The 9,417-nt window shown below is 41.7% G+C and overlaps 1 long non-coding RNA gene across 2 annotated transcripts; it reads right to left on the reverse strand.

Moving 5' to 3' along the window:
* Positions 1–1,270: 1,270 nt before the first annotated feature.
* LOC102133985 (uncharacterized) lies at positions 1,271–5,349 on the reverse strand. Of its 2 annotated transcripts, none has more exons than XR_001492531.3 (3): positions 5,249–5,349; positions 2,709–2,809; positions 1,271–1,601 (listed from the first exon to the last, which is right to left on the reverse strand). It is a non-coding gene; the product is annotated as an uncharacterized lncRNA (long non-coding RNA). The 2 variants fall into 2 exon arrangements; XR_012417534.1 differs by having other exon boundaries at positions 2,341–2,809.
* Between the last annotated feature and the right edge of the window lie 4,068 nt (positions 5,350–9,417).

Consider the following 9,417-nt stretch of genomic DNA (forward strand, 5'->3'; position numbering starts at 1 on the left):
TGGGACCAGAGGCATTATTACGTATTTGTTGTTTCTCCCAGTTCTGTAATATACCACAAGAGGGCACCAAAAGATTCCTTTTGAACACAAGCGCCAGGCTGAAAGTTTTGTTCTGTAAGCGGTACCAAAATAGTCACAAGATGGTGCTAATAGATTCCTTTTGAAAACCTAAGTGGGCAGTCTCGGTTTGGTTATTTAAATTATATAAAAACTAATACTGCAGTTATCACTTTAATTAGAACAATACAATTCATGAGGTCAAGGGCAAACTTTTCGATTCAAACGTAGACCAAATAGTCTGCTCTAGATCTAATCATAGGAAAGGTCTTGAAGTGAAAGTTTCTGTCTCTATTAATCAAAGTTTTAACAAAAAATGTATTTTTAACAATCATACTTAACAGATGGCGAGTTAGCAGCCCTATTTCACAGGAAGGATGGGGCTCTTGGAATCTGCTCTAAAGAACCTCTACCTTGAGGACTGTCTCAGCGGGGAGCTGCCTTGGGGAGTTCCGGGTTCTTTTCATTACAAGTTTACTCCTCAGCAAATTAGAGACTTGCTGGAAGAAAAGTAACAGGGCATCTCTAGAGTCCTGGACTTTGTTCAAAGAAGAGCACGAAACATGATTTTAGACAACAAAAATAAAAGAGCAGGACTCTGTCGTGACTTTCCCTCTGAGCCTGAACTTACCTTCCCATGGGGCGGGATGGCCCCCAGCAAGTGGAGAAGAATGAGGCTGAGGGACACATTCAAAGCAGAATGTGTACATAACTTTTAAGAATATGATACAACGGCCTCAAGAACAGGAACTTGGGGTCATACAGATGTCCTAACAGGAGGAATCAAATAGTGGCAGCTCCTTCAAATCTGTTGGTTCCTCTACTATTTCACTTTCTCCTTTCTGTATTTATGTAAAGAATGAGAATGAAAGACTTGAGAATGATCATGCAATAATGAAGTAAGGAAAAGCCCTGAAGTCAGGAATGAAGGAATCCCACTTTTGTTATGTCAAAATTGCCAGAAGCCTAGACTAGAAGCATGAGGGGGAGGAGAAAAGAAGCTAAGAGGGAGAAGGAGGTGATCAGGATTGAAAAACCACTCTAATCAGCAAGGTCTTAGCGCCCTCCCACTCGAAACTCATAGATTCTCAAAATAACTCTACCAATTTGGTGCTTTCACCTTCACTTGACAGAAAGGGAAACTGAGAAGGTAAGTCACGCAACTAGTAAGGGGTGGAACCAGGAGTCAACCCAGATAGCTAAGAAACGCCAAGTATGTGGAATTTTAATAAAAGCTGACAACGAATCATCCAGAACCTTTCATATTTACTCTGTGTCAGTTGTTGTCGGAGGAACATACAGAAAACAGGTAATTTGCTCTTCATTGCTGTGACTGAGGGGCAATGACAGCAGAGGATACAGATAGGACTGTAGTCTCTTCCCAGGGGAGGGAGTCTGGCTCCTCTCTGGAGGGCCCAGGATGCTGGGTGGTTTCCAGTGGAGGATGGAAGAAGCGACTTCCATGCTCCCGGCTGCGGCCTGCCCAGCAGACACTGCCTGGCTCCCTCCAAGGTGGTAGTTTGCCTCTGTTGCTTATCGATGTGCTATAAAAAGAAAAGTGCTTGTAAACAACTCGAGTGCATGAACAACTTAATTAAAATCATTAAAGTAATAGCTTGTGAAAAAAAGTAGTAAAACTAATTATTATAAAGTAGCTGTGTGGGAGGATGAAAATTGCTGACATTCTTTAGTTCTAAACTGCTCTATCTGGCACAGAAAACACAAGACAGTTTAACCATATCCTCAGAAGGGATCTGAGGTTCCCCTCTCCCAGCTTAGATTTTAATTCTCCTGTTTCTCAGTTTTTAATTTCCTCCTTGGCAACAACCACATGCGAATGACCCTCCAGTGGTTCTCATTATGACTTGTCCCTTCTAGTCAAACATCTGACTTTTTTTTTTTTTTTAGAGGGAGTCTTGCTCTGTCACCCAGGCTGGAGTGCAGTGGGATGATCTCAACTCACTGCAACCTCCGCCTCCCGGGTTCAAGCAATTCTCCTGTCTCAGCCTCCCAAGTAGCTGGGATTATAGGTGCACCCCACCATGTCCAGCTAATTTTTGTATTTTTAGTAGAGACAAGGTTTCACCATATTGATTAAGCTGGTCTCGAACTCCTGACCTCAGGTGATCCGCCCACCTTGGCCTCCCAAAGTCCTGGAATTGCAGGCATGAGGCACTGCGCTCAGCTGCATCTGACTTTTTTTTTTAACTCAAATAATTACAAAAGTTTGGAATCTGAGAAGCTCAGTGCTGAAGGAACCTGAAAACCTGCTGGTAAAATTACCTGTAGGATGCATGGCTCCCTTTGCAAACGTTCCCAGAGTGTTCCCACTTGATGGTTATCCAGCCTTTGCTGGAGGGAGCCCTTTCAGTGAGGAGGAAGTGACCACTGTGGTAGCTCCGGCTGCTGTCGAGTGCCTTTTTGTTTTAAGTTACACTCAGTCCTTTTAGTGCCCCAGTATTCCTCGTTCTCTGCTTCAAGGCCATAGAGAATAGGAAAACTGCCCCTTCCAAATATTTGAAGGAAGAGCGACATCAGCTTATGCCTTCCCAGTGTCTAATTCAAGCGCCAAACCAGCCAGGTGTTCCACGCACAGGAGCGCAGCTCCAGCTGAAAGGCCCCACAGTTTGCCTAGGCCCAGCCATGTTTACCTGAGATGGGCAGATGCAGCCCGGCTGAGAGCAGGATCAGAGTCTGCTGAGAAGAGCCACAGTCGGAGCTAAGGGAAAATCAGTGAACATCAAGCCCAGACCTAGAATAGGAAACAGAAGGACATCAGACTTGCTAGCTCAGAGCGTCAAAAGTAGAGAGAAACAGAAAGAAGCGTCCAGAAAGGCAGTTCAGAACTAAGACCGTGAACGGTCAATTTGTACAGGAGCTCGCCTCTCCGGAGTGAGTCACGCACATCTCATGGCCATGCAGGGTGATAGCCGCAGTCAGACAGACACCTGGTAGTTCTTCAAGCATTCATTGTGTGACAGGCTTTTGCTACTCCCCTTATTAGCCATTCTATCATCTTTCAGATCATCTCATAGAATAACTGGTCATTAGTAGGTGGAACCCGTCTGACACTTTTGGGTGATGGACTGAGAGGTGCTTAAAAATGTATGTCAGAACACACAGCAGACTTTCTTTGCTCAGGAAAAATCACTTTAGTGAACCGTCTTAATTATGTAAACATAATTTGATATAGGATGGGAGTTAGATCAAATTACAACACTGCACAGCCAATAACTTAAAACCAAATACGGGACATCCCTGTGTTTAAAAGTCAACTGGTCACTCTTAACCACTTGTCAGCTCTCTTTGCAGAGTTCCCTGACAACATTGCCACTTCATTTCACCGCCCTGAGCTCCTCTTTCTCACTTCCCTTCTGGCTTTCAGTCTTCAATTCTTTTTTTTTTTTTTTTTTTAGGTTCAGAGGTACGAGTGCAGGCTTGTTATACAGGTAAACTCATGTCATGGGGGTTTGGTGTACGGATTATTTTGTCACCCAGGTACTAAGCTAGTACCCAATAATAATTTTTTTTTTTTTTGAAACGGAGTCTCGCTCTGTCGCCAGGCTGGAGTGCAGTGACATGATCTTGGCTCACTGCAACTTCTGCCTCTCAGGTTTAAGTGATTCTCCTGCCTCAGCCTCCTGAATAGCTGAGACTACAGGCGCGTGCCGCCATGCTCAGCTAATTTTTGTATTTTTAGTAGAGACAGGGTTTCACCATGTTGGCCAGGATGGTCTCAATCTCTCGACCTCGTGATCCGCCCACCTTGGCCTCCCAAAGGTGCTGGGATTACAGGCGTGAGCCACAGCACTCAGCCAGCTTTCAATTCTTGATACTTTTCATGTACAAATTAAGTTAGCTTTGGAGATATCATCTTTCATATCCAAGTTCTTTTGCTAAACAAAAGGATAGTCCTCTCTATGAACAATTCTATTTCCATCTTTAAAATTAATGTTTTTAGGCCTATTACATAAATTTTCTGTACTACTTGTGTAGAATTTTAGAATCTTAGTGCTAAAAGTAAAATTAGTGCGAGAGATATTAATTGATAACTGAGTCTATTTGTGTTTTTGCCAAAGAGTGAAAAGACGCGTGTCCTCTAAGATCCTTCTCATAACTATCACTTCATGTATGATTTCAGCTCAATATAATTCGACAGTATTTATGAAGTCCCATTTAGTCCTAGACACGATACTAAGTCACTTTGGGAGATTGCAAAGAGCAATAAAATTAGCTTCTGCTGCTAAGAAAAGGATATCATTTACCCAGAGAAAAGACAGGACAAAATGCAGATGAGAGTGGAGATGGAGAGAGATGATTAGATAGTTTTAAACATGTTTCAGTAGCACTCAATACATATTTTTGAATGGAAGAATAAATGAATGAAAAGGCAATGGTGTGAGAATTTCAAAAGGCAATTGGAAATTCCAACCTCAGAAGGATAGTCAAGGAATGACCTGCAGAGATATGATAAATAATGGCCAGGTGTGCTGGCTTTTGCCTGTAATTCTAACACTTTGAAAGTCAAAGGCAGGAGGGTCAGTTGAGGCTAGGAGTTCAGGACCAGCCTGGGCAACATAGTGAAACCCTGTCTCTACAGAAAAATAAATAAACTAGCCAGTCATGGTGGTGTGTGTTTGTAGTTCCAATTACTTGGGATGCTGAGGATAGAGAATCATTTGAACCCAGGAGGTCAAGTTTGCAGTGAACCTTGATCAGGCCACTGCACTGTAGCCTGGGCAAAAATGATAAATCATGGGCTTGAAGGTTTACATGAGGTTGTTCAGTACAGTGTGAGAAACTGAACCAGCCAAGTCTAGAATCCCTGGAGATACTTACAGGAACAGCCTGAGCAAAGAAAAAGACTACACAGGAACCATCAGGAAAGAGAAAACAATCCATCAATAGAGGTAAACACAGAATCACAAGAAACTAGAATAGAATAAGATGGAGAAAAACTTTCTTCTTTGGTGGTCATCAAACCAGCTGCTTCAGCAGAGGAAGGGGGAGTAGAAATCAGAGACAGGGTAGTTTTATTTATGCAGGGAAGGAAAGAAGTGGGTGGTGTTGGCTCTGCACATTGGAGGAAGAAATGCACAGAGCCAGAGAAGACTTGAGCAGGGCTGGAGGCTGACAGGAAGGAGTTACTGCAGCTGGGAGAGAGGAATGGGCTTACTGATGGAGCACCAACCTGCTGGAGATCAACCGTCAACTGCTGAATCCGTAACAGTTGGGTTCTCTGTTGCCGGAGAGGTTTTAGCCTTGGAAAGGAATGGGGCATTGTGTTCTCAGAAACAGTAGAGGGGGCTAAGAAGAGTGTGTTTTGAGGGGAGAACAGGGAAATTGAGAGTGAAACTGTCCTTCCCACCATCTGTTAGAGTGAGAGAGAGCCAGGTAGGGCTGTTGTCCTTGGAGAGTGTAAAAGTTTTGAAAAGGCAGCAGAAAGTCAAAAGAGATGACCCCAAGGAAGTGAGGAAGGCAGGTGTTCTCACCTAGACTGACTACCATTCATTCACAGCAATAGCTAATATTGGAGTTCTTATTTTTTCTAGGTGCTTGAACACAGAACATCTCACCTAACTCTTAGCACAATCCTTAAGTTAAGTTTATTAAAATTCCAGTTTTGAGATGAAGAGACCAAAGTACAGAGAGGTTGAGGTGGGGGTGGGGTTGGAGATTATACCACTATGGAGCTGGGCTTCAAAGCAGGTTGTCTCACTCCAAAGCCCATGCTCAAATCCGTCTCCTACTCTAGGCTACCTAATCTTCCCCATCACTTCTTATTATATTATGCTCTTATTATACTTACTGTATTATGCTCGCTCAGCCCTGTTCATGATTCCTCAACCCTATTTCCCACTCCTGGCTATGGGCCTTCTCAGGGGCTCTTCTTGTATCAGAAACATCCTGCCTGCCCAGCAAACCATTCACTCCAAAACCTCTTCTAGGATTTCTCCATAGGTACTATTTCTGTGATGACTTATTTGTTTAAATAAATCTGAGATCGAGATTCTCTTGCTCATGCATACAATGCATTGCAATCATACAATGCTTGTGTGACAGATGCCACTAGCTTTCTGGTCATTGGATGCCTACGCTTATGGATACTTTTGCATCTACACTGATGTCAGCACCTCCGGGGGAAAAGGATTGTTTAATCCAACTCTTCCTTATCGGTCTGTATTCTATGATGTTAGTTAATAAATGCCGTTGGCAGACTATGATGCTGTTGCTAACAGATGTCCATTTATTCATCTTCTCTATAAACTCTAGTATAGTGGCCAAATTCAAAAGCCTAAAAACTTCTATAAGAATTTTATTCAAGAGGTCACTTTTCCTAAAATTTGACTGTTTTGTCTGCTGAACTCATATATTTCTAGGTATTTGGTAATTCCACCTTGGTTGCTTTATCTATACTTTATATACTTCAATTGCTCCTGAGTTGCAAAGCTAGCATTTCTCTGCTTCCTCCCTAGTCCATTTTTTTTTGAAAGGTACTAGATTTACTTGGCTCTGATTTCCCCAGGTATCTTTATGATTCCTAGGAGCCATCCAAATGCTGCATGAAGGCAGTATTAATCACTGCAGCTTTTTCTTCCCAGGCAGGAGTTGTCTTTTCTTGAGTTATCTTAATTTATTGGAAGGGAATTCCTCATTGCTCTTAATTTATCACTCTCTGACACTGTTTCCATTTCTGGTACATTTTACTGGCGTCATGAAGGCAAGACCAAAAAATTAAACTAAATTAAAATAAACCCGAGTTTAATGTTTCAAGTTCCTAGATGTTCCTCCTTACCCACAATCACTTTAAGATATTTAAAGAATCTTGTATCATTGAGGTGTTTTCTAAGGCTGTCCTTCCATCACTGTTTACTTTACTTTTTTTTTTTTTTCAGTTCACTGGTAAAGCCTCTTAGTATTGTTTCAAATGCCCCCACCCTTCTCTTCTTTTTAAGTGTGCTGGTTTTATAAACCAGGAACCTTCTGTTTTCCCATGGTGACATTCAATCATCGTCTTCTGTGTGATGCTTCTTCATTTATTAGTCTGAGCAGTTAATTCATTTCCTGGACACAGGATTTATAACACTCTTTAATTTGCCTCATTATCCATTTTGTTCGCTCAATCAACCCTTTGTAATAGTATCATGTTTTTCTAATCCTACTTAGCATCTTCATTCCACTTCATTCTACGTAATCAACTCTCACTCTTCTTTTGAATGACTTAGCTGCTGTGGTCTTGTTTGCCTTTCTCTCCATGATTTTAGCATCTTGGTTGATTAAAGAAGAACCTCCTCTTAGCTTTCTGCCTATTGATTTTTAGGACTGAAGTAAAAGACAATTTAATTCTGGGCTCACAGCACATCATCTCTTGTGCCCATAATCATGCATGACAAACTCATCGACTTAAAATAAGCAGATTCTTGTTTTCATAAAACAATCATACGTTTTTTCTATCCTTTCCTACTAGTTATAGGGCATTTCATCCCCTTAGGTCATCTCGATAGTCATCAAAATTATTTTTAAACACCTTTTCATGTTTTCCTTTAAAACATTTCATTTTCATGAACACTTTCTTCTTGGTCTTAAAACATCTGCATTTGCTGATTATTTGTGTTTTATGTGTTTCTTCTTATGTTTCTGATGGAAATATTTTGCTAATCTATAGAAGCTTAAACTTCTTCTTTTTTTCTTTTGGATGGGGGTATCTTTTTCTAAACTAATGATGCAGTCATTCTTATCTGGAATTCATCATATTCGTGGCATAATCTCAAAGACCTTCATGAATAAAGAGAGCTGCCTTGGAGTTAGACACTCCGAGGCATGAAGGGGTTAAATTATGAGCACAGCGACGGCGACCTAACAATAAGGCGGTGATGGAACCCGGAGAAGCCAGCATTCTTAAGTCACTTCTCCCTTCCCTCTCGCCCCGCCCCCGCCAGTTCATCTCTTTTGTTGCCGGCTAGCTTCCTCTGATTGTAATTCATTCTGTATTCCTTCCTGCCCCTCTGTCTTGGCTAATTGTTCTTTCCCACACTACGGGGTTTTAATTTCCTCAAGTTATCGCCTTATCACCGGAGTTTACACTTCCTCAGCTCTTTGGGGCCTGTCTGCCGCTCACTACTGACTGGCCCCACCGCTCAGTTTCCACTGTACCTTAGTTTGCCGATCGCTGAAGTGGGACTGTTATTTCTCCCACTTCTCCCAAGGCGGCTGGATCAGAGTCCAGTCATTTTAGGACGGTTTTGCCAGTTAAGAACTATGTCTGAGCTCTGTGGTGATTTTCATGGACTTTCCAATGAGTGCCACTAGCAAAGCTGGAAGCTCCAACGATATGCCATCATTCTCTTCCCCAGATCACTACATTCCCCCAAACAGCCTTTTGGTTCTGTTTACCCTTATTTTTAACTTTGAAAGGAAATCTAGCAATAAAAATTCTATTTTGCTCTGAGTAGTACATTCACTGACAAGCAATTTTCTCCATGCTTTAAAAATTGGAGTGACATTTTGAGCAAACTCACTGTCTCAGAAAATGTCTTCACGACATGGTGCTGACTTAGGAATCCCATCAAATGCACAGACTCATCAATTTTCTTTACATTAGTTTCAGAGGAGAATCTTAATTTTCTAAAACTACAATCCATGCCTTCTAAAAATCTCTTGTCATTATCACATTGTGAGGTGAGGGAATTCGATATTAAATATATACCACTTTGCATTAATTCCAGGGTGTAAAGAGTTAAAGGGAACACACAAACCCAGGGTTACTGTTTTGTTTCATTTTGCTCTTACAGGATGGATCCTTCCTTTTCCTCTTAGTGCCTGGGGCTGGGGAATGAAGTGTCCTCTGCCTGAGGAGGTGGAGTGGAGGCCTTGGTTTTAAGACCAGGGTTCTGATTACACCTGACAGGGCCGAAACTTGATGCCCGCAGAGCTTACGCGTATCTTATCTTCTTCCACCAGCCAGGATCACAGCAGGAATGTAACAGAAGTTGTCACCGATTCAGTTTGTATACGCTTAGTATGTAAACAAAAAAGCAAAAACAAAATTCTTTTTTGTTCTCCTCGAAATTAGCTCCAGGGTGAGTTCTTTCCATCTGTTAAAAAATATTTGTCAACCCCGAGAGTTTTGTTCTCAAGGCTAAATCTTAATGCTCCTGCAGAGAGTCTCATAGTTGAAGAATAATCACATTTAATAAAAAGTCTGCCTCAGAGAAAGATTCACAGGACCTGAGCCATGGCAGTGATTTTGTGGTATTTGGATTCGTGTCTATAAAAATATTTGTACACCAGATGGTGGATTGTTCAACGCATTCATCCCAAACCAAAAGATTTTTTTTTTTAAACTCACACACACCAAAC

Source organism: Macaca fascicularis, chromosome 1 (genome assembly GCF_037993035.2).
Source record: "Macaca fascicularis isolate 582-1 chromosome 1, T2T-MFA8v1.1".
Taxonomy (NCBI): domain Eukaryota; kingdom Metazoa; phylum Chordata; class Mammalia; order Primates; family Cercopithecidae; genus Macaca; species Macaca fascicularis.